Source organism: Jaculus jaculus, chromosome 6, assembly GCF_020740685.1.
Source record: "Jaculus jaculus isolate mJacJac1 chromosome 6, mJacJac1.mat.Y.cur, whole genome shotgun sequence".
In the NCBI taxonomy this organism is placed as follows: Eukaryota; Metazoa; Chordata; class Mammalia; order Rodentia; family Dipodidae; genus Jaculus; species Jaculus jaculus.
In genome coordinates this window covers 126,035,261-126,060,273 of record NC_059107.1, presented here as the reverse complement: position 1 = coordinate 126,060,273, position 25,013 = coordinate 126,035,261, and positions in this window count along the sequence as shown.

The following is a 25,013-nucleotide window of genomic DNA, read 5'->3' as shown; positions in this document are numbered from 1 at the left end:
GGCTAACAGATCTGCTCAGTGGAAAGGTAACCATATCTGGAACTGGGAAACAAGTCAGAGTCATATCCAGACAATGATTCTGCTTTCCCTTGTCAATCTCCCACTAACCTTACACTATGAAAGTGTCTAAACCCTTATAATTCTCTCTTATTAATAATGGTTATACCATTTAACTGGTGCTGACTTCACTCTCCATTAGAGAATCTGCTTTTCTTTTTCAGATGGGAACTGGACATGAGGCGATAAACCACCCAGCACACTCTACCCCAGCCCCAGATGAAATCACAGAAGAATTGGGGAAATGAGCAAGAATGCTGCTCTCTTAGTTAAGCTGATATCAGCACAAGGGTGATGGAGAAAGATACCGAGGACACTTGACACCTACCTACCAAACCAGACATCTAGATGCTCCTAAGTGCTCATTAGTGAAGTATACTTAAAATGCTCCCAGCATGGCTTAGGGAATTTTGAGGAAGAGGAGGTAGAAAGATTGTTAGAGTCAAAAGCTGGGGCATTTTGCAGAGACATTTCCTCTCCCTCATAACTGACTGCTGTCCCTATAATGCATGACCCACAATCCCCATGGGTTGACCTGCATCCCTAATGAGGAAGGCTTCTTCAGAAAAGGGGCAGGGAAGAGGGGAAGGATAGTACAAACATGTGATATTTATATACAGAATATGTCCATATATAATCATAAAAAAAAGAAAAAAAGGAGAAAGAAAAAGTATAAGGTGGAGAATGAATGATGAAGACACCTGATATTGACCTCTGGCCTCCATCCCACCCCAAATACATGTGCACCTGCACACACATGTACATCTACAAGCAAAAATACTTGTACATATCACACATATGCACAAGCAAAATTTAAAATAAAGGAAATTGTTTCAGTTATTTTCTCTATTTTGGTATGTATATAAACAGAAAATGTTATGTGATACATTCAATGCTGTAGTTATTTGTAGCTATAGCTGTGCTAATGGTCTAAGTATTAAATTTTAATCCCCAATATGGAGGTTTTCATGGGTAGAGTTTTGGGGAGTTGATTCCATCAGGAGAACAGAGCCCTGAGGTGACTTTTTCAATCCTTCCACCATCCTTACCGGAAGCCTTACCAAACATTTAATCTATAGATACCTTGATCTTGAACTTCCTGGCCTCTGGAACAACAACAAAAAATAATAAACTTAATCTTTATAAACATATGCAAATATACTTTTCACTTTTTAAAACATTTTAATTTTTAATATTTTATTTATTTATTTATGAGAGTGAGAGAGATAAAAAGTCAGTGGCATAGCAAGAGAAATGGAGAATGGGCAAACCAGAGTCTGTAGTCACTGCAAATGAATTCCAGACATATACACTGTGTTGTTCATTTGGCTTTATGTGGGTACTTCAGAATCAAACTCAGGACCTTAGGCTTTGAAGACAAGCACCTTAACTGCTGAACTATCTCTCAGTCCCCTATTTATCACTTTAAAAAATATTTTTAATTATTTATTTATTTAAGAGACAAACAGATACACACAGAGCAAGAGTGTGGGACTTGACCAAGGCCTTCTGCCACTGTAAAGGAGCTCCAGACTCATGCACCACTTAGTGCATCTAGTTTTACCTGGGTATTATGGAATACATCTCAGGCAGTCAGGCATTGCAAGCAAGTGTATTTACCCACTGAGCAATTTTTCCAGCCCCAGGAGGTATATATACAGTATCAGTCTGGATAGACTAAAACAAGGTGAGATGGTCACAGGATGGGGGAAAGAGCTCCTGAGTGGGTTATCCTTAGAAGAATCACAGTGTTTTCCAGTTTTATAAAACAGAGGAGACCAGAGGGGAGGTGAAGAGTACAGTGTGCATGGTGGCTGCCAACTACCATGTTAACCGTGTGGCAAAGAACGGGACTAGATACCAGGCAGGATCAAAACCTGAAACCTCCAAATAACATGCTGGTGCTCTTGAGAGTTATAAGGAAATGTGGAACAGTGGAATGTTTTGTTCAAGGGAGGGATACAGAAGACTTACACATCTTAGACATGTACTTTCTACACTAAACATTCATCCATAATTCTTTCTCCTCAAAATGTTTCTCAAACATTCAGATAAATCAGAATGACCTGGAAGAGTTATTCAACTACAATGTTGCAACCCCAGGAATTTACATTTCTGCTGACTTCTAACTAATACAATTATCTTGTATTCAATGAACCTTATGAAAGTGACTTCTTTAGACTATAATCCTGTCTGAACATTTATCTTTGTTTTGCAAACATCTAATCCAATGTCTGGTAGTGGTATGTACTTGTCAAACTGGGATATGGCTCAGCAGTTAAAGGTGCTTGCTTGAAAAGTATGCCTGCTGGGGTTCAATTCCTCAGCCACCCATATAAAACTGGATGCAAAGTGGTGCATGCAGTAATGATCCTAGAGCCTTTATGATGACAATAGGCCAAGCTAAGAGAATCTAGTTCACAATTCACAGCAGCAAGAGATGCTGTCTCAGAGAGGGTGGAGCACAAACACCTCACCTTGCCCTCTGACCTCCACACATGTGCCATGATCTGTGTGCTCATACATACACATGCATGCATGCACACACACAAACATACACACAAGTAAATTAAATTAAAATTTAAAACTAAAAAGCATATACCCATTAATCATTTTCAAATACAAGAATGAGGGCATAAAAAGTTACAAGTACAGAAGCAATAAATACATTAAGCAAAATGTAGTTTTTTTCTTTTCATCACAAATTATGCAAAAATGATAAATGTGCATGTGTTACCCATAACTGTGGGCTAACTCCACAATGCATGACCCATATACTTCAACAAGGAGAGGCCACGGGAAGGGCTAGGTCATGGATGAGCCTAATAATGGTACTAAACTGACCATATTTGCTGAATACAAAACTAATTAATAAAAAAGGATAAATCACAGGAGGAGAGAGAGAAGGCCAGTAATAGTGGTGGAGATGAGAGGCTAGCTAGGAATCTTAAGACTTCTGTTTGCTTTTCAGTATGTGCATGGATGGAGTAGCCTAGATCGTGCCCGTTTTCTTTCTCTACTGCTTTTTCTTCCCTTTGTTGGATGATGAAGTGGCTGTTAGAAATACTTCATTGAAAAGACCCTTTGAAAACTGTCACAGAAGGAATGTATTCATATAAAACCTGTTGGATTCAACTTTAATACAATGAATGTTACAAATAGAATAAAAATTCAAATGCACTACAGTAAGAATTCCCTTGAATTATAAGTACAAATTCTTTTCTACTTGATAAATTATTTTACAAGGAGAGTCTACACTTATTGGGATTGAGGATGCTGCCAAAGGTAAGAGTGCTTGTTACAGACCACCCTTCACTTGTGTCAATTCTGTTCTGATTCACAGGTGAAGGACTTGTGCTTTGAGGTCTCTTTTTCTAGGATAAGTGATGTTTATATCATTTTCTCAATTTTAACCCAGTGATTAAATGTTCAAGAAAGCAGGTCTGCTTCTTTGTTTTTAGATAGGTTGAAATTTGTGAACCAGTGAAATATAACTCAATTTCTAGGATATTAGTACCAACTAAAATCAGCATTGAGAGATACAGTACAATCTCTGAATTCAAAAATTTTCAGCACAATTCAAATACCATGGCTGGGACCATAGCTCAGTTGGTCAAGTGCTCGCCTAGAATGCACAAAGCTTTGAATTTAATCCTCAGCACAGCACAAAATCAGCTAAGGTGGAGCATGCCTGCAGTTGCAATACTGAGGAGGGGGAGGCAGGAGGAGCACAAGTTCAAGGTCATCTTTGACTATATAGTAAGTTCAAGACCACCCTGGGCACATGAAACCCTAGCTCACAACAATGCTTTAGGAGTCATTAGTGTGAGCTTGTCCATAACACTATAACTGAGAGTAAAAAATATATATATATTTGCATTTTCTGAAATTTTATCTGGCTTAAGATCTCTTCAATTAAAGAGTAGAAATTCAACTCTTTTTTTCCCATTAGGTATTTCTTGTTCTCTTGTTCTCTCAAGATTATTCAAGAACACAGAGGTTTGTAAATTGTAGAAGGAAAGTTAGTCTATAGTCTATTCTATGGCTTACATACTTATGTCCTTTCCAAAATTCAGGTTGAAAGTTAGTGTCCAGTGAAAGACAGGGGATGGTTAGGTGGTGACAGGGTCATAAGGGCTTCTTTCTCTTCAATGTAAATAAGCTCTTAAAAGGGACAAAGTACATTTATCACGTTTCCCTTCTTCCATGTGAGGTCATTATGTTTAAAGCACCATCTTAGAAGCAGAGACCTGGAGCTAACCAGACACTGAACCTCAGCTTCCCTTACTGCTAGAAGTTGATTTTTATGATTGATACATTGCCCAATCTTGGGTATTTGTGATAGCAGCACAAAGAAAACTGAAACTCTATCATGGACACCACTGAGTTGATGCTTCTCCAGGGCACTGAAGAGCAGTCTAATGCAACCTCCCAAGCTTGGGTGTCAAGATTCTCCATTGACCACAAGCGTCTGTGGAGCTGCCTCCCCACCCTGCACCCTAAGGTTCTAAATCCCACATTTCTTCTAAAGAAGTGACCCATGATCTCACCGTATCTCTCAAGTCCCAGGTTCCACAATCTACTTTCTGAGGCTGTGTTCCATTTTCCTAGCCTTGATCCCACCCCATTTACCAGGCCAGGTTAATTCATTTTACCTTTATCAATAAATTCTTACTCTACAATGACCCGGATTCAGCCTAGACTGGCGGAGTTGTTTCTTAGTAATTATTACCTCCTTTCACTTTTTATCTAATGATATTTTTTGGTAAACCTTCTAGAAGTATAGAGCTGATTATTATAGAACAGGGTCAATGTTCTATCGCAAGGCGCACAAGGAGAATATGACCAAAGTCCCTCCCTCCTTCCTCCCATCCACCCTTCTTCCCTTCACCCTTCCTCCTTTCATTCCCCTTCTTTTCTTCACTCCTTTCTCTCCCTTTCCTTCCCCTGCCTTTCTTCCTTCCTCTCTCTTTCTTTCTGTCTTTTTTCTTCATTTAATTACGCTTATGCTAAAAATGTGTTTTTTTACATTTTTAATGACTAAAATATTGAAAGAATATTTTGTGAGTTCTGACGATGTACTCAGTGATACAGTGATTGCTTAGCATTTGCAAGGAATTGTGTTCAATCCCCAGCACTGCAAATAGTAAATAAGTTATAAGTAAATTGGTTATAAGGTATAAAACTATATCAAAATCATTTTTAGTATCTGTAAGTGCAATTTATTTAAATGTTCTTACTTTATCTGTTTGAGGGAGAGAAAGAGGCAGAGAGATAATGAGTTTGAGCATGGCAGGACCTTCTGCCACTGTAAATGAATTCCAGATATATGCACCACTTTGTACATCTGTCTTTACATGGGTACTAGGGAATCAAACTCTGGCCATCAGAGTTTGAAAGCCATCTCCTTTAGCTGCTGAGTCATCTCTCTACCCCTCCGCCAATACAGTTTTAATGAAATATACACATGCTTTTTTGGATGTATTTTATCATTTTTTTTTCCCTACAGTAGAGTTGAATAGCAAGGACCACATGACAGTAGTACTCATTAGACTTCTTATCTGGCCTTCTAAAGAAAACGTTTGCCAAAACTTGTTATTAAACTACTAGAAAAACTTCACCAAATCACAGTAAGATTCAAAGTCATGATCCTTCCCATGAAGTAACCTTATTATCTATTTTAAAATCTACTACCAAGCCAGGTATGGTGGCTTATGCTTTTAATACCAGCACTCAGGAGACTGAGGTAGGAGGATTGCCATGAGTGTGAGGCTAGCCCGAGGCTACATAGTGAATCCCAGGTCAGCCCAGACTAGAGTAAGACCCTACCTGGAAAAACCAAACAACAAAAAAATCTACTGTCATATTTTAAATATACTTAATAGATTTTAATAATACTATAATATAAAATAGCCTGGCCTATAGTTAAAACCACTTAAGTAGCTCTCTTTTCTCCCTCTGTCTCTCATATACTCCCAAGATGGGATTTTCTAGGGATTAATTTAGATCATTCCCCTAAATTATCCAGGTTTTGCATTTTACCACAATTGTAACTTTTTCTGCTTTTCCATTTGCTTGGTATACTTTACTTACAGTCTTTTTTTTTTTTTTTCTCTTGAGACATTAGTGCCCCTGGGTTAGGTTTGCACTCCCCTCCCTTGTCTCCTGTGCTGGAGCATCGGCCTCAGGCTGGGCAATCTCCCTCTCTCATCCCCCACCCAAAGTGACTGCCTCATGGCTGAAGGCACACAGCCAGGAATAGCAGAGCCAGAGTGATTCACATCCAGAATGCTTGTCTTCATGTGAGGTTATATGCTCTTTCTCCATCTCTCATCTTTAGGATAAAATAGAAGCAATTGTAAGACCGAGCATGCTGAGAGATGGATGTGAGTGAGTATCTGGTGACATTATTAGAGTCCTAAGTCAAGCCATGTCTGAAACCAGGTGGCCTGTGAATATCTTCAGTGTTCTCAGTTAAGATTCCAATACCATGGCTTTTGTTTTTCCTGAACCAGTTTCAGTCACTTGTTCTATCACATATCACCATCTGAGCTAATATAGTGTTTCATCCCATACCATCACAGCTTTCTTGAACATGCCTGTCTTCTTGCACATAGGATGTACTTAACAAATGTTGTTTTATGCTAAGTTAAGTTTACCTTCTCATGTTTCCTACCAACTTGGAAGTCAGATTGTGTCATCTCCTGAAGCTGCTCTCTCTTCATCGTCACTTCTATATCTGTGCTTTGCCTCACTTGAGAAACCTGTCAACTCTTAGGGGCTTGTTTTCCTTAAATTTGATCTATGATTTAACTAAACCTTAATAATATAGGCTCAAGACTACAAAAATTTAAAATGTCTAACATCATTCTTTTAATCTTTTTGTATTTATTTATTTATTTGAGAGAGAGAGAGGGAGGGAGGCAGACAAAGAGACAACAGGCACACCAGGGCCTCTAGCCACTGCAAAGGAACTCGAGATGCATGCACCACCTTGTGCATCTGGCTTACATGGGTACTTGGGCATTGAACCTGGGTTCATAGGCTTTGCAGGTAAGCACTTTAACTGCCTAAGTCATCTCTCTAACCCCCCTTACAGTTTTTTTTTTTTTTTTTTTTTTTTTTTTTTTTTTTTTTTTTTTTTTTTTAGCTTCAATGCTATGTTTACATTCAAGCCACCAAATTTGATGAGAGAAGATCACAGAATTTGGAGTCTGACAGCCCTCAATGATACACCTGGGCTACAGCTCGAAAGTTATGAGGCCTTAGATACTTAGATACACTGTACAGTGAAAGAGACTGGACCTGTCTTAGACAGGTGACAACGAAGCAAACATTGTATAGAAAATAGCAGAACCCAGTGCATTGTGTCATTTTAGTAAGAAAGAAAAACCTTGCTTCTACATGTTTTTAGATATGAAAGCCTTATGCATTTCAAATTGTATAAAGAATAAGACTTTTTGTTAGGGGAGTGAGTGTTTAATTATTCAGAATGATTTTCAAAAGGAAAAGCTGATCCATTTCAGGTTCTTTGTATTTACACGTTCTGGGTCATTTTGACATTGAATATGACTAATATGCTTATGCATGTGAACTAATTTTTCAGGTTCTTGTACAAAATCATAGAATTTCAGAATCAAAATGAGTTAGCAAAATATAAATAATATCCTAAATTGAACCCCAATTATATAGTCCTATATATTTTTGATACCTTATGAAAATACCTAGAGAATTTCAGTGCTTCAGATCCATTTAGTCACACTAATTTCTCTTTTGCTTACATCTCTAATTTCTTCTTCCTTTCTGCAGAGAATCTGAAAAATCATGCCTGGAACATGAGAGAAGTAAATATTAGTTAAGTTACTTACAAATAAATGTAAGACATGGCAAATAGGTTTACAAAAATTTAAGAAAGTTTCTACAGGCCAGACTAGCAAAAGTTGACTCTTTGGGGCTGCAGAGATGGATCAATGGTTAAGAGCACTTGCTGCTTAAACATGAGGGCCTGCGAAGGCCAGAGACTGCTTGAGTTAGACTCCCCAGAGCCCGTATGAAAAGACAAGCACATCTGTAACCCCAATCAGTGGGGAGCCAAGACAGAAGACTATCCAGGGCCCTCTGACTGAAAAACTATAGCTCTAGGTTGATGGAGAAACCCCACCCACTCTACCTCAAGGAAGTATGCAGATGAGCAAGAGAGTTCTCCTCTGGTCCTAACACACACACACACACACACACACACACACACACAGGCTCTCACAAATAATTACCTAACCACAAGCTTACTACTCCTCACTTGAAGTACCTTTTCCACTATTGTATTAATTTTTGGCAAGTGAATGAGTGTGTGGTATGGGTATGTAGTAGTGCATGTGCATGTTTACAGATGTGCATGCTCTGTGTGCACACATGTAGAAGCCAGAGGAGAACATCTTGTATTCTACTCTATGATTCTTTCTCCCTGTATTCCTGTGACAGTGTCTCTCACTGAACGCAGAGCTGCTGTCTTCAGTCAGACTAGCTAATGAGTGAGCCACAGCAATTCTCCTTTTACCGCCTCCCACAGGACTCGGGTTACAGACATGCGTAGCCATGTTCAGGGTTTTACATGGGTGCTGAGGATTGAATTCAGGCATGTCCTGTCAGGCCTTGGTGCTCGTACAGCAAGTCATCTTACCCAATGAGGCATCTCCCCAGGCTCACACCATTATGTGACCTTAAAAGACCAAATCATCCATTCCACTCCACACCTCCTGGAAGTCACCACAGCAAAGATGGAGGACATGAATATTCTTCTCATGTACATGTCTGGCTAGATGGAGAAGACTTATATATAAATAATCCCAAATGAATTATTTTCATAGAAATTCCAGGTCAGCCTGGACTACAGTGAGACCTTGCCTTGAAAAACCAAAAAAAAAAGAAAGAAATTCATGTTAAAGAACTCAAATGGACTGAAGAGATTGCTTAATGGTTAAGGTGCTTGCCTGCAAAGCCAAAGGGCCTAGGCTTGATTCCCCAGGACCCGTGTAAGTCATATGTACAAGGTAGCACATGCATCTGGAGTTCATTTGCAGAGGCTGAAGGCCCTAGCATGCCCATTATCTCCTCTCTCTCTTTCTCTCTCTCCTTCTCCCTCTCCCAGTCTCTCTCTTTCTCTCAAATAAATAAAAGTATATTTAAAGAACTCAAACATTCACCATTGGGCTTAATTTACCAGCTCTCATAGTTAGCATGTATTAAAGGGATTTTATTTTTCATGTAGTATTTGTAGCAGTTACCATTTGGTTGTTGAGATAAAGCAATGAATCAAAAGCAGTTTCTGGAAGGAAAGGGTTTATTTCAACTAAGTCTGGAGGGGAAGTTTCAGTGGGGTAGCGAAAGCACAGAAACAGCAAAGAGCCAGCAGCAGCAGGAACAAAGTAGCTTGAGTAGTGGGCCTACAGCTGGGATGTCTTATCCCAAAGCCAGCCTTTAGAGACATGTCTCTTCCAGCAAGCCTCCACCTCCCAAAGGCCCAGCAACTTTTCCAAACTGTCTACAGCTTGGGACCAAGTATTCAAAATCCATGAGCCTTTGGGGCAACATTTCATTCAAAATACCATGGTACTTTTTCAATGTCTACTACTTGAAATGAAGTTGCATTCCTACCAAGAACTGTAAGAAAGACACTTGTACAGAGCGTATACTGGTCATAAGATAAGGGACTGTTTGGGGACAATGCTGGAAGACAGGTAATAAAGGGTAGGAATGCACTGCTTGTTATCAGGAAGGGAACCATTCATATCCCGTTTACAAGACTTCCTTCTAAGGCAGAAATCAGGGAAGACAAGAATAGTGGAGAAGTTTAGGATTCAAGTAATCAATAATCACCCTCAAATACAGAAATGCCAATGCCATCCAAAATCAAAGTTAAATGCTATGTTCCATGAGACTAGCTGTGGAGATGATTTAGAAAATTGTGTAAATTACAGTTTGTACTCTTCATTTATCTGCACTACTGTTCATATAACATTCTCAGACCAATTACATTCCTTCTCACATCAGCTTTTTGATGTCTAGACTCCCAAATAAGTGCTGGCTTTAAAGCCCCAAAATTTAGCTTTTGGTTCTAAATGAGAAACTGTGACAGAATACCCTTAGCATCATGTCTTGTTGAGATTCCCTGTGAGGTTTTGATCATTCTTTGTCTCCATGATTGCATGTCCCTTTTCTTCTTGCAATATCTTTCAAGTCGATATGGTATTTACATTAAGGAATAACTATAAATTATTATTGTCTACATTTAATTCCTCCAAATCCCTAACTATCATGTGTTTATATAGTAAGCAATGATCAAATAATAAAGGCAATATGACACTTAGGAAAAAATAAACTCCCAATGTTCAGATTGTTTGTGATATGTCTATTTTTAGGTTGGATTATGTTATAAAAATAAGACTCAAAATGATATAAATGTTAGAACCCAGCAACCTTCATGAGAGCTGACCTTAAACCCTTTGACCTTCTTAAAATAAACTTATACTCAATTTCTAAAGGCTCACACTAAGTGGCAAAAAATCCCCTAGAAAATCAAAGGTGAATAATTGGTCTTGGGAAAGCAAGGGCTTCCTAGGACCTTACTACATTCCCACAAGGCTTTTTATTGACATATAAGCTGATGTTTGCTTTTCATCTATGCCCTTTCGCCTATGCAATTCCTTTGAGCACAGACTTTCATTCCAGCTTTGTTTCAGAATGGTTTCAGCAGAAAACATGCTTCCTTGTCTGTAGTGAGAGCATGGTATATGAAGGATGATGAGGGGCTTGGGTTTAGAGCAAGGACAGAAAGTAAACTGAGATCAAGACAGCAAGAATATGAGTATCAGCAAGTCTTGGGTAGCAAGAGTTCAGAGGGGAAAGGTTACAAAGCATCCTTAGAGAAATCTTACCTTGGCACTGGCACCAAACATCAGTGTAAGTCATGTGGATTTAAATTCAGCACTTGGTCCACAGAGCTGCTGACCTTCAAGGGGCCAAGGAGGTCTAGATGGCAAACTCATTGATCTCATTGATTGGTCTCCAGAGTTTAGATCAATACAAGTCCATTAATATGTTTGCAATATATGTGAAATAAACAAAATGAATCAGTACAGAACTTACATACTGCCTCCATGACTTTGGGAGCACTAAACAAATTTTTTGAAGTTTGGTGGGATCCCTAGTAATGATCTCAGCTTCCCTAGAGTTTCAGAGTCAAACTTAATTTTTTTGCTTTCACTTGGGGGAGGAGGATGTATGAAAACAACCAGTACCAGGTGTGGTGGTTCATGCATGGAATCCCAGCACGTAGGAGGCTGAAGCAGGATGATGATCAGTTGAAGTTCAGTTTGGTCTACATAGTGACCAAACAGTTGAGTTAATTGTTAATTTGGTCTAAAAACTGCCTCAAGAAAAAAGGAGGGCTGGGAATGTAGCTTAGTGATGGTAGAATGCTTAGCATGCAGACAGCTCTGGGTTCTGTTCTCAGCATTGCAAAAATACAACTACTCATGAGATCCTTAATTCTATCTGAAAACTAGAAGATGATAGAAGCAAGGGTTGTACACAAAAAAGTCTCTAAAGACCCTTATTCCCTCTGTTAGATCCAGCTCCAGAATCTACAAGATATTATTTGTTTATTTATTTATTATCTATTCATTTGATAGAAAGAAAGAGAGACAAAGGAAGAAAGAGAGAGAGGTAAGGATACACTAGAGCCTCCTGCTGTTGCAAATGAACTCCAGATGCATGTATGCACTATTTTGTGCATCTGGCTTTGCATAAGTACTGGAAAATTGAACCCCTCCTGGTAGGTGTTGCAATAAAGTGCTTTTAACCACTGACCCATGTCCCCAGCCCCAGAATTTTATTTACATATTTTCAAATTATTTAAAACTTTTAAAAAATCTTTTTTTGCATACATGTGGAGTATGTGAGTATATGTGTAGTTGTGTGTATTTGGAGGCCACAAGTTGATGTGCCTTAAGTGCTCCCTAGTTCACTCTTGGAGACAAGGTCTCTCACTAAAATCTGGAGCTCACTAACTGAACTAGACAAGCTAGCCAAAAAGCCCCAAGGATCTTCCTTTCTCCACTTTTCCAGGTCTGGAATTCTGTGATTTCATGTTTTACATGCATACAGTAGATCTAAGTTCAGGTCCTCACGGAGACCTGGTAAGTACTTTACACACTGGCCCACCTCTCTCGTACCTTGCATGACCATTATTTTAGTCCTAGTGCTAGTGAAGAGCCCTTGTTTCTTGAACAGTATAGTAAATAACAGACTGGGACTATGCAAGACATTGAGTCAAATATAATTACTTCCAACTTTTCTTCTGATTTCACATTTTCCAAATTCTGAGAAACATGATTTTTGCATATGTCATTCATGTCATGAAATCACACATTAAATACATAGACACTCTCATGAATGTAAGAGCACCCAAACCACAGAAATAATTGATTTGAATTTATTTATAAGCAATGTTATTTAAAATTAGGATTTCAAAATAACACAGATTGAAACTAGATAGAGCAAGCAAAGGTTACTTCACCACAATCTCATAACCACATCTTATCTGTGGCTCTTCCTGTCAACTTGACTTCAAGGAACAGTGCATGGTGGCCACTCCGGGCATGGAATTGGCCATTTATAATATGAGATTGTGAAAATATCTGAAAGGTCCTAGTTATCATAGATCTAGGTATTCTATTTTTCCAGTAACTGTAATTTTTATTCTACTTAGAAGCTCATGGCTATTCCTCCATTATCTGCAATATTAAGTTTTGTTTAGACATTTCCATACATGTATGTGATTTACTTTGATCATATTCACTCCCCTCCCAATGTACTCCTTCTCTTCATTAGTAGCCCTCCTTACTTCTTCTTTATTTGTTTTTATTTATGAGATAGACAGAGAGAGAGGAAAAAAAACTGATGCACTAGGATCTTAGCCACTGCAAGTGAACTCCAGACACATGTACCACCTTGTGTGCATACACCTTGTGCATCTGGCTTTTGTGGGTCCTAGGGAGTCAAACCTGGGAGCTTAGTCCTCACAGGCAAGTGTCAAAACTGCTAAGCCATCTCCCTAGCCTTCCCTCTTTACTTTTAAGTCTTTTATTTGAAAACTAAATTTTGATACATGAGAGAATACATGTAAGGTTTGTGAGTCTGGTTTATTTCACTTACCAGAATAATCTCCAGTTTCATTTATTTTCCTGTAAATGTTACAATTCTATTTTTTTATGGATGACAAATATTCTATTGTATGTACCTTTATGTATCTACCTAGGCCAACCAAATAATTTGCCTGTCGTGAATACTCTCTTGATAAACATGGATATGCAGGTTTCTCTATTGAATGCTGATTAGAGTCCTTTGGGTCTATATTCATGAGTGAAATAGATTATGTAGTGGTTCTATTTTTAGTTGCTTGAGGATTCTCCACACTGACTTTTTTAGGGGATTTACTAATTTACATTCCTACTCACAGTGTATAAGAGCTTCTTTTCTCCCACATTCTCATCTGCATTTGTTGTTTTTTGTTTTCTTGATGGTAGACATTCTGACAAGAATGAAAAGAAATTTAAATGTAGTTTGGGTTTGCATTTCTCTAATGTAATGTTTTAAAATGGTATTCAGGGTAGCTATGAATGTGGCCTAACATAAAATAATAAATTTCCCTAAAATATTATAAGATATTTTTGAGATATTTTTCTTTTCCTTTTTTCCCCTTTCTATGTGTGCATGATGTGTTTGTACATGCCCATGCACATGAATGTGGGTATACAGATGCACATTTGTAGAAATAAAGGACAGCTCTAAATACTGACAGCTGTGTTCCACCTTGTTTGAGGCAAAGTCTGGTTGATTCCCAAGCTTCCAGGATTCTCCTGTCTTTGTTACCATCTCACTGTAGGGCTGAAATTGAAGATGCTCACTACTCCATCTGGCTTTACATCCAGTTCTGAGAGTCAGAACTCACATCATTATACTTCCATAGCAAGTAATTGCCCATCAATTGTTTTTGAAGAATCAATTGAGCAATTGTTGAGAGTTAATTTTGAAGATGACAATACTGTAGCAATGTGATACAAGATAAAAGTGTGTGTGCTCACTCATGCTAATTGTACACATGCATGTGTTTGGTTTTATGGTGATGTTTGGCTTCCAGTGTTATCATCTTCTAAGCTCAGACAGTCAAGTTGGTATCATGAGATGTTATGTGTGCTCATGATTACTGGGTGGGTGAAACTGAGTGATTATCAATAATGTTTTAACTTATGCTTAGAAATGCTAGGTGTTCAATGTGACTTAGATATTAGGATACAGGTAAGTCTCTGTATTTGATTATTAAGGGTGCTTCCTTACCTTGGCCACACCTCATGCATCATCTGCCACACTTCACCCTTGACTTTCTGCTTCATCCTGCATCATTAGCTGAGATGTAGAAGGGCCCAAATCTTGCTTTCCATTTTCCTGTCAATTAGTTTTCATAATAAAACTAATTATAGTCCCTTATATTAGTATTTATTACTGTTGTTATCAGTGTGGGCTTCACCATAGTTCAAGTAAATAAAACTAGTCTATTTCCCCTTCTATTCTTACTCACCAGTCTCCCCATTGGCATTATCAGCTATGGGTAATGAAGAGCTAAGTAATGAAATGTTATACATATAGAGACACTAAGCAATATTCAACAGAGTCGATCTGAACAGTGGCAGTGTTAAAGGAAAAAATAATCAACTCATTTGCTAAGGACAATGGTGCAATTTGCCTGAGTATGACTATGCTAGGTCTGGTATTTGGAAGAGCGAAGGGCAACAGGGAAATGGCAAATTACTAATGATGGAATAATAGGGGAGGAGTAGGGTTACAGAGGTAATGGCAGGGACACCATTCTCCAAAATCCAACTCAAACATTCAAAGGAAGATGATATTTAACATTTCCTTAGAGAGCTTGAAATCAAGAATCATTAATTTCAAAGGATTACTTACAAAAAGTTATTATAATTGATATCTTTCAAAGAGTCATATCTCACTAATATTTATTTTATTACCACATGATTTGAAATGCAGTGTTTATGAAACTTGTACTCCACAATTTTTTATAACAAATGTAAATGTCTTATTATATATTTATAGTAAGTTACCATCTTTTCATTTATTTTAAAACAGATCCTATATCTTTACATTCAAAAAGTAATGCTGAAAATAAGTTACTTACTTTGATTAGAGAGCCAGTGAGACAAATTAAGTAATTCAAGATGCATGCTAACCTTTATAGGCTATTCATTCCCACCAATAGAAAAATGAATCCCTTATTATTTCAAGAATGAAAATATATGTCCATGCCACTAAGTGAAATAGCATCATTAATCAGCATGCCATTGCATTTATATATTTAATTATGCAAAAAATAAGTCCCATGAAGGAATGTGTATCAATGTAGATTAAAATTATCAGGAAGGCGCTTCCTTGTCAGAACAACATTAAAAAGCTTTGAAGCATGTTAGTGTGCCTTCAAAATACCTGAATTCACATCAACACCTGGTGTTTATTTTCTTTGTGTTTTAGGACAGTCATTTGATATCTAAGGCTTCAATTTCTTCACCCATAAAACAGAAATAATACTTACTCACTGAAATGTGGTGTAAACTCCAAGGAGACAATTACTTCAAAGCAGTCAATGAACCGGCCAGGTTCATCCTATCTCAACTCATTTTTACTAACAATATTGGTTGAAGTAAGATTAGAACTTGTTGGTGTGACCTCAACCTCACTACTAGTAGGATGGTGCTTATAACTGCAGTCTTCTGAGGTGTGGTATGGATCTCATAAATGTGTAACAAGGAGAACAGTATGGCCATGATGAACAGAGAAAGGATGATGAATGTTCTACTTTTAGAAGTTTTGTTACTTAGTTCAATTATTGAAAGGACTGGAGACTAATGGGAAGTAAAACTGTATAAATTAAGAGTAATTGCAAATTAACAAGTAAGTGCTTTTTTTTTTTTTTTTTTTTGCTAAAGGTCAATATAGCTGAAAACTCAGCAAATAACCCCAATAAATTCTGGTTTCCTTGTATTGCATATACCTACCTAAAAGATATGGAGAGTTAGCCACTATTTTGAAGTGAGGAAAAATATTTGGGTACACTTTTGTCCTCTGTCATTTGTAGTCAATGAAATGAGAAATAACCTACAGTAATTTATGCTTTGGATGCAGAGTCACGCTCAACCATTTGGAAGGGCATCGATAAGCGTTTTTTATTATTTGTGTGATATCTGCAAATCCTTTTGTATCATAAAGGTTTCCAAGGGAAAAATAAGAAAATGGTTTATAGGGAGCTGGGAGCTGGTTAATAAGTGCTGTTATTCAAAATAAGTTTTACATTAGCAAAGCACTTGAAGATCATTCAGCATTAGATGCCATGATACCAAAAGTAAGCTCTATGCTAGCCTTCAGAAATTTATGCTTTTGAGAATATTATGTGCCATTTTGGTGCCCCAGGTAAGAACCAGCCAGGTAATCTCAGTGAGGCTATTTGGTCCTCTGGGAAAAGAAGAAAAGAACAGATCACTGCCCAAGGAAATTTGGCTCTTTAGGAAACAAAGTTGACAGGTGTTTGTGCTATGAAATGACAAGTAGCCAGAGAAAAATCTAACTGCAGTAGATTTCAGAAATTCAGAACTGCTATTTGTATAAGGTAGCAGGGAAAGTAAAGGTGGCTGAGAAGAATAGTCAGTAAAAGGGTGGCCATATCTCAATTTCATTCTCTAACCAAAGGGTTTCTTGGGGTGGAGACTCTGAGCTTTGAAATTGGAACAGTCTGGAGAAAATTTGGATAACTGGTCAATGCAAGTGCAAAATCCATGTGTGCAGACCATACACAGTCCTAAACACAAGAAGATCAGCACAGTATAGATGCAATGCCCAAACCTATTGCTTGAACTAGTGTGTTTATTTGAATTTCATGTCCCCCATAATCCCAAGTGTTTTGAATGCTTGGTCCCCAGGTGTTAGCAACTTGGGAGGTGGAGTCTTGCTAGAGGAGGTGTGTTTCTGGGGGTAGGCTCAAGGGTGCCAAAGCCAGCTCTCCCTTGTTAGAGTTCAGCTCACTCTTGCTGCTGTTTTCCACATGCTGTGGAAGATTGTAATGTTCAGCCTCTCTGCTTATGTCATGCTTTTTCCTTCCACCATGAAGCTTGCTCTTAATACTATAAGCCAAAATATGTCCTTTATCCCCCCTACCCCCACAGCTGCTTTTGGTTGGGTATTTTGTCCAAGCAGCATAAAGGTATCTATAACAACTGGAGAATCATCAGTGTGTAAGATTATAAATAGGCAATCCATAGCTCCAAATTGCTTTCTGCAAATAAAGAATGAAATGTGTGATATTTTAAAAATAGAAATATTTATAGGCATATCAAATCTGAGGCAATATTTAAGATAATTATAAAGGAAAGTTGTTTCCTGGTCTTAATTAAAACTATCCTCAATCATAATCTCCCTTGTTATTGAAAGTGAATTTTCCTTTTGATCAAAAAAAAACACTTTCTCTTCTATAGGACAATAAAAACCGAGCATTATTTGTTAAATTTGGGAGCATCTCTTGAGACGTTGGATGCAAAACATTACACTTTTTCCTGTTTGTTTTTTTAAGGTAGGGTCTCACTCTGGTCCGGGCTGACCTGTAATTAAATAGGTAGTCTCAGGGTGGCCTTGAACTTATGGCAATTCTCCTACCTCTGCCTCCTGAGTGCTGGGATTAAAGGTTTGTGCCACCACACCCGGCTCAAAATATGACACTTTTGTCATGGTCCATGCTTTCAAAACAGTGGTCTTACAACCTGCCTTGCCCTTCACAGAATGTGGTTCCATCTCAAAATCTTATATGAAAGCATCTAGGTGATGAGTCTGAGGAACTCTGGTTACAAGGAAATGTATGAAGTTCTGCATCCTTTTGGAATCCAAAGGGATTTCCACTGAGCCAGTACACAGCACCCCCCAGTATCTTTACTTTAATGTTCTATGATTATTTTCACAAATGGGAAAAAACATCATGTGTTGACATTTGAGTAGAGTAGTTTGTCATCAATGCATTCCTCATGTCACTTGGTTTAAACAAGAGGTTCTTACTCCAATATGATACTGAAAGAAATCATTTGCATTGTACTAATGTGTATTCATGAGTTCAGAGTGATATCAGGAGCTTACATTATCCCTGTGGTATGGGTTGAATATCTTCAGTTTCTTTCTATATTTGGTTAGCCTTTGGAAGTCAAATCTATATGTAGGAAGAAACTTGGGCACTCCAGGAAATGGTCATTTATTCCCAGTAATCATGGCTTGTTCATATACTGGTGGATCAGGAAACAGAGAATAGGATTAGAAGCAGAGTTGAGCAAGACCCTTAAGTCCTGCTCTGGCTGGCTAATATCCACTAGGTAGACCCTATGTCCTAAATGGTCCATAACCTCCCAAAGGAGAAATACCAGCTAGAGAACAAGTGTTTCAAACACATGAGCCTGTGGGGACACTTCTGATCTAAACCACTCTACCTTGTTAAGGAAAGGATATGAAAAACAAACTGACAAATCTCTAATTTTTTTGAGAAAATTAAGATTACCTTGAGAAAAGTAAATGTTGATTGATGGTTTCAGTCTGAACAGTGACATACATTTGAGTGACCTCCTAACCCATGGTTAGATACGATGATTGAGAGGATTAATTAATTGTGACCAGAACAAGGATACCACAGCATCACAGAAATGGAAAAAAACTTTAGAATTGTGTTCCAGGTAATAAACAAATGAAGTATATTATCTATTTAATTGTCTAGCCAAGTATTTTCTTTGTTGAAATTCAAAGGACTGCAACATTTAGAAATGATTTTTAATGCAGTGGATCTTGACTACATGTAAATGATATATTATTGCTGCATAAAACTTCATACCAGGTGCAAATGACAGACACAACAAGCATGATGACAGAGAGTTCTTATAAATAGCACAAGGAGGGTTAATTTATTAAGAGTGTCAGCACCCACAGCTGTTTCTCTTCAGATGATGTGGCTGAACTTCTTTGTTAATAGACCTTGTAATACCTTCTCTGATTACATTACTTTGTTTCTCTGCTGCATTTTTGAGTATCAGGTTGATAAAGCACCAAAAAAGGACTTTAAAAGATTCCAACAAAACCCAGAAAGATGTCAAATTCAATGGCATTTGCTAAGTGCTGTGCTTTTCATTTATAGTTTCTTTAATTTAAATGATTCTGCCCAATGAACATAAAAGTTCCTCAAGTGCTATTTTATTTAAGTGTGTAATGAATGCATTTTCATTTGAGACCTACAAAGCATAACCTTCTATTGAATTTTTCAGTGGCATAGCCTTTGTGCAGGGATTTGAGTCAAATTATTTTCATCAGACTGATTGTACTCATGGCTGAGATTATTTGGTCTATTCTTGTTTCACTATTTGATTCTTTCCATGATGATGTGTTCACCAGGAGGGTTATTCTATGGACTTAGAAACCTGGGTCAACACTAATAATAGCAGGTGTCTAGGTACATGGCTATGTACTGATTCATTGCTACTAGCAGCTATGGGCTCCTCACATAACTAGGACAGCATTCTTATATTCACAAAGGCACAAAAAGGAAGAATCAACTTCAATGTTTAAAATCAGTATGTATTGTCATCTAGTTAGTAGTACAAAAGACCTAATATATGAAAATAGACTAAAGTGAGCCACAGTATGATCTTCTAGATCCTGGGGATTCAATAGCATTTTCCATTGATTGGTGATGAGCTCTTCCTTGACTGGTTCTAGTAAAGCAATAAGAGGTATAGATCCCACTGGGATTATGGCTTTGTGAGACGGGCAACAAGAAAAAAAGCTTCAGAAGTTTTATATATATTTGAAATAATGTACAATAATGAAATACCTGAAAATAAAGCTTGAATTTAGGAATTTGAGAAATGAAGAATATTTCTACATTGTCATTCTCTCTTGTTAGAAAGTTGACTTGGGATTTTTAAAATTATTTATTTATTTATTTATTTTTGCTTAGTGCCACTTGTGCAACAGCTGATGTGTTGAAGACATGTGGAGACATCTGTTTTTGATTCTATAATCTGTTGTGGTTGGAATCATGCCAACAGAAACTAAGTTTTAAGTAGTTACTAAGTACCTTATCAAAGTATACATTTAATATCATAAGGATTACAAGGAAAGTTTGAACTTCTGGCTTATACTAAATTCAAGAATTGATTTAAATCTAAAACTATTTGAAACATTGTGGTGAATGTAGTCCAAGTATCTAAGTCAGAAATCTAGATATAATTTCTGATTCTTTCCCTGAACTATTCAACACCTATCATCCACCACAACATCTTGCCAATTCTACTTTTTAATGCAATTTCCCCCACTCCATCAATTTCTCTTAATACTGAAGTCTCAATACTTTGAGTCTAGGTCAATATCATGGGTACTCGGTGAGAGATACACATACCTCATGGATCTCTAATTCTAGTGCTACTTTGACTTGATTTTTATTTCTGAAACCAAAAGAACATTTGTAAACTTCAGATGTGCTTCAGTTTTCCATCTTACAGCAGGAGCTTTCCACAGATAAAAGCAAAATGTCCTCACATCATAGTCTTAATTATGTGGTGCTCCATTTAGAGAGTCATTTAAAAATCACTGAGGAAAAGACAAGTTTCTGATCACTCATAAAGCAAATTAACATGTATGAATAATAAAAATATTGAGGTTTTATTATAAAAGAATAGAGGGCAACATAAAACTAGTAAGATATTTTAAATTTTATTTGGGAAATTAGCATATCAATAATCAATATCTGGCTCAGTGGAAGTAGTTGCAATTTACAGTGCATTCTCAATGTGCTCATCAGTTATTTTGGTTCTAATTTGACTCTTATATGCTTCTTTCTTAAAAGTAATTGCTCACAAATGTAGGCACTGCCAAAAAGTGATGACATGAAATAAGGCATGATTGTGAAGCTAGGAACCTCTGTCTCTGGGAAGACAAGGCATATAAAAGTTTAGCAAAGGGACATAATAGCTTTTTCTCTAAGATTAGTCAGGTCACAGCTCTATGTATCTTATTTTTAAATTTTCAGGCAAAATATTTATGTTGACTGAAAATGGAGTTTTAAAAATATTAAAATGTTGGTCATTTTCCCAGAAATCTTGAAATGCTTTTCAAATTCTTGTATCAAATTGAAAAGCAAGGCTACACATTTTTTACTGTTCACAGGACTGTGTTTAGCTAACATGTTGAAAATGCATAAATTTGTCTTAATTTGAACTTGCTATAATTTCTGTATTATTTATAATACTGTTATGATTTGAAGTATTGTATTCATTAGTTGATGTTCACCTTGAAGATGTATATTTACCATTTACATGAGCAGTTAAATCCACTAAGAAAGCTAAATCTGTAAGCAAATTTTAATGGCATGGTATGGTATATTTGTTGGTTTTGACACCATAAATGATTTGATCTTACAAATCACAGAATCTTGGCAACATTTGCCTTTACCTTAGCCACCTTACATGTTACCACAGTGAACATCGATGCTTTTGAAGCATTCTGAGAATTGACAATGATGTAATCCCTTGGCTTGATGATGTTCACAGTCTTAATGATTTGTATAACATTATCTGATTCTAATGCTTTTGTGAACAAATTTTCTTGATGAACTATTTAGTAACACTTTAACAAATATGTGTTTGTGCAGAAATTCCATTATGTTATATTAGTTTTACAAATCCTCACTAGGATACCATTAGTGCCAGATATGTTGACAATGTACAAAGAAAGTTGTTTAAAACTTTCTGTTTTAACATATTCTTTTTTACTACTTCATACAAATCTCTTTGTCTAGTTCTGTCTTAATGATGCAAAAGAAGCATTTCTTCAATGTTTTATTCATAATTCATAATGAATAAAAAGGCATATTGGACCATACTTTTGGCATCAGTACTACAAATTGCTAAGTGTAAAATTTTAAACTAATGACTCTGTTCTCATTGTAAGTGATGATATATTTTCTTTTATTTTAAAATTTAAAATCTGCAAAAAAATTTTTTTTTGAGGATGGGTCTCATTCTATTGAAGGCTGACCTAGAATTCACAATGTAGTCTCAGTTTTGCCTTGAACTCATGGTGATCTTCCTGCCTCTGCCTCATGAGGGCTGGAAGTAAAGGCATGCACCACCATGCCCAGCTAAAAATCTGTAATTTTTAAAGAGATCCCATAAAATTGAAAAATTAATTGTTCTTTGACAGCACACACACACACACACACACACACACACACAGAGTATTTGATAATATAGACTACCCATGACCCTCTATTGCCCCACGCCCACGCCTGATGAATGCCTTCTTCCTCCCATATACTAGTAGATGCATTATTGAAGAGAATAACTCCTATTTTCCCATCAGCCATTAACTATTAGCAGCTACTCAGAGAAAGTAAAAGTTTCTTATCCCCAACAGATCGTGACTGGCCCTATCTTGTATGTCTTATGCAGGACACAGCTGTTATGAGTTTTTAAGTACAATGGCCATGCCATGTCCAGGTGAGAGAGTTGCAATGCCTTGCTTGTTACTCTCTAGCTCTTTAAATTGTTTCTTCCCCCACTTTCATGATATTCTTTGAGCCTTGGGGGAAGGTGATCAGATGTCCTATATAGGGCTGGGAAATCAACGTCAAATTTAACACTTTGACCAGTTATTAGGAGTCCATTAACCACAGCCAACTGCAAACAGTTTTAAACCAGTAAAACCCAATTTATACCCCAGGATGATGAACAGACTATCTTCTTATATTCAAGACTTTTCTTAAGTATTTTACCAGTTAGGTAGTGTCAGGTTGGTTTTGGACTAATGGACCACATTCTTTTTGTTAATGCCTTTAAGTGTTGATGATCCAAAATGTTAATTTATGCATGTATACTCTAAGTCCTGCAATAAATAAATACATGCCTGCACACATAAATTTAGAAAAGGAAATGGAAGCTACCCTTAGAAAGACATGTGGCATCCTTTGGAGAAGAAGCAGAGAAACAACTCAATGAAAAGATTAGAAGTACTAAAAATATTGGTGCTGGAATTTGCTGATTTGAGAAATTAGTTTTGCTATGTATATCAAGGATAAGTCAGAATAGTTTGCAAAATACCTAAAGGTCTAAAGCCTTACTATAAGAATGGAAGCAGAGCTGGGAGTGGTGGCACATGACTTTAATCCCAGCACTCAGGAGGCAGAGGTAGGAGGATCGCTGTGAGTTCAAGGCCAGCCTGAGACTCCATAGTGAATTCTAGGTCAGCCTGGACTAGAGTGAGACTTTACCTTGAAAAAAAAAAAAAGAAAAGAAAAGAAATCTAAGAATGGAAGCAGAGCTTTATTACCTGCCTGAGGTAAAAGATAAGACCCTGTAACTTCAGACACTATATTGGCCGCACAGAACACAGAGAGACCTAGCTGGAATCCAGAAGAGAGCCAGTCCCCAGACAGCCCATCTGGTGCTGGAAAGTGGCCAACAACAGTGTGAGCAAGCAGGGGTTTAGGCTACTCAGAAACAATCACCCTGACATGAAGTACACACCAGTGCAATGGTGGCAAACAGCCTTGGTGGGTAACCAATAGCTTTTCGATTGCTTAAGAGACCTGCTCAGTGGAAAGGAACCCATATCTTTAACTGGGAACCATGTCTGAATCCTTTGGCAACAAAAAGCATGTTTTCCAATGTCAAGCTACCCCTAATCTTTGGATAAAAGAGAGGCTACATCCATCAAACTCCCCCTAAATAACACTTATCCAATTTACCCTATGCTGACTTTACTCTCTGTTGGATAATCTGTTCTTTTCAGAAGGTAGTGAGATCAGAGATGATAAATCACCTCCCACATTTCAATTAAGGTTCAGGTGAAAACACAGAGGAAGTGGAAAGATGAGCAAGTGTACTTCTTCCATGGTGACCCTGGCAAACAGTGCCAGAGTGAAGGAGACAAATGCTGAGGATACTCAACAACTACCAAAGCAGAGATCCAGAGGCTTCTAAGAGCTCATTACTGAAGTATATTTACAGCACACCTACCAAGGCTCAGGGAATTTTGTGGAAGAGAGGGCAGAAGATTGTAAGAGTCACAGGATATCTAGCCCAGAAGCACTTCCTTCCCTCAGTAACTGACTGCTCCTCCCACAGTGCATAACCTACAACCTCATGGGGAATACTAACAACCCCAATGAAGGGGGTCCCCACAGGAATGGGGGCAGGGAGGAGGGAAAAGATGGTACCAACACATGATGTATTCATTACAAAATATGCTCTTAAATTACAACTTTATTAACTTTTAAAAAAGAGTAAGAGGGCCAGGTGCGTGGCTGTGGGCGGGACCGTGGCGCTTCTGGACCCGGCCTCGAACCTGCTCTGGCCTGGCTGCCCGACGAGTCGGACTTCACGGAAGTTGGGGTTCCCCAGAGTTGAGGTTCAAACTTCCGCTGGCGGAAGCCACCTGAGATGGCCATCACAGGACATTTCAAGTACAGCTGAATGGAGAGAAAGTACCTGATGCTGGGGACCTGCCTCCTCCTAAGGCTGAGGATTTTAAGAGCATCATTCAGACCCTCCTGTGGGAAAGCAGAGACCAACTGATGACTGTTGTGGAGGTGAGGGCCACTGCCCATAGGGATGTGCCACACTGGATGCCCAGCCCCACCTTCTCTGGATTGGCATCATGCTGACATTGGGCACTCTGCAGCAATGATAAGAGGAATTTTACTGGCAAGAGAAACACCCCATCACCAGGCCTGAATGCATGAATGAAACCTTTGACCAGTGTGCTGAACACATCATCAGGAAGATCCTGAAGTATCAGCCAGGCAGATGAGTACC